Genomic DNA, 1,643 nt, shown 5'->3' with positions numbered 1-1,643 from the left:
TAAAATAATTACTTATTTCTGCAAGTAAGCCTTTGTGTAGCACTTGGTATCTTACTAAGTGCCTTGAAAACATTTTTATTGATTATGTTCCACAGAAGGGAAAGATGATGTAGGATTAAACAACAGCCCCTACCGTGGAACGTGGGGGCATGTGGTATCATGATGTTCTTCACCAAATTTAGTCATCCCTGATCACAAATCCGTAGAGAGTACGATATTTTTGTGCATTTCTCCTCATCAGGAATGTTGGAGGTGCATTTTAAGTTTTACTAATACGTGCTAGAATGACCAAATTGCAGACTAATTGTTTCCATATTGTACTTAAAATGAGTTTTTAAAAATGAAAAAGATGACTCTATACAATCAATGCTATTTATTGTACCTCTGGGCCTACTCTTCTAAAAATTGTAGCTTATCAATTTTTCTCTGTCAAGCTTGAACTAATGTAAATAATTGAAATAATGTAAAGTTATATTTTCATGTTTTTCTAGATACAACATGACAAGAATACATAATGTAAGAGTATTTCAACTATGGATAATGTTGATTGGATAATGCACATCTCAGTTACAAAGCAGTAATCATAGTTTAATATCCATGTAACGGTGCATCAATATATTGCTATATAAATATGTCCGTGTGCATATAAGTGAAAAGTGGTCAAACAAGAGTGATGAGAGCTGTCTAAAGGTTTTTTTATTCATTTTATATAAAAACTGTTATGGAAAGACCAAAATGTTTATGAACTATTCTTATGTAAATTTCCAACTGTCCTTTACTGTACTTTTTGTTTACAGTATAGTACCTTATTTTCTGCTGTGTTAAGTGGGTGTCAGACTCCAAGGAGACATACACTTTCTACAACTTCTATTGAAGATATTGGAATTTCCAATTTTTCATGTGTACTATGTCAGAAAATGCTTTTGATTTTATTTTTAAATCTAACATCGGATGGCTTTTTCGGAGTGTTGTAAAAACTTCAATCATACATAAAACATGTTCTTACAAAAGGCAAAGATCTTTATTTATTTATTTATTTTACCTCATAGTTCTTCAAACTAATAATACTGAGAAATCAAAAAAATATATATATATATATCTAAGTGTATTCCCAAACTTGGCTATTTCTATTGAACAAGGACACCTTTGCTCAGTTCACGCGTCAACTAAGTACAAATGGAACAGAGTAGAAATAACCTGTTTTTTAACTAAAATGATTAACATTGTCAGTATTCCAACTCTACAGTCATTAAATGCTTTGGGCATATGTAGAAATATGAGTGAATCAATTACATTTCTCATTTTATGGTGGATATAATGTCATACGTTGCTATCATCCGCCATTGCACGGTGTGTTGTGAGCTCAGTTGCTTTTATAGTCATATGAAAGAGCCAGAATGGTAACTTGCTTTAAATATTCCACAAGGCAACACATTTCCAGGCTTCCAGGCTTCAGAAAGTGTGCTTGCTCCTTTATTGTTTTACGGAGAATACGAGTGAGAAACTAAAACTCTCACAGTTCTGATTAGGTCTTTTTACAAAGGTGATCATTTTAGTATTTAGGCAGTCCCTTTTTGGTAAATTATAAAATTATTAAGACATTTTAGTTCCTCAAAATTGCACATTAAAATGTCTTTTAGAAA

General features: G+C 31.8%; 1 protein-coding gene across 3 annotated transcripts in view; it reads left to right on the top strand.

The window, feature by feature from the left end:
- GRIA2 (glutamate ionotropic receptor AMPA type subunit 2) overlaps window positions 1-1,016 on the top strand; it is a 161,023-nt gene extending 160,007 nt beyond the window's left edge. For all 3 annotated transcript variants that reach the window (XM_058721063.1, XM_058721060.1, XM_058721061.1), the window contains one exon: window positions 1-1,016. This exon is cut by the window's left edge and continues 1,635 nt beyond it. The gene's annotated coding sequence lies outside the window, so the exon portion shown is untranslated.
- Window positions 1,017-1,643: the final 627 nt, after the last annotated feature.

Source organism: Neofelis nebulosa, chromosome 3 (assembly GCF_028018385.1).
Source record: "Neofelis nebulosa isolate mNeoNeb1 chromosome 3, mNeoNeb1.pri, whole genome shotgun sequence".
Taxonomy (NCBI): Eukaryota; Metazoa; Chordata; class Mammalia; order Carnivora; family Felidae; genus Neofelis; species Neofelis nebulosa.
The sequence above is the reverse complement of the archived record's forward strand: the minus strand, read 5'-3'. Positions and strand labels throughout refer to the sequence as shown.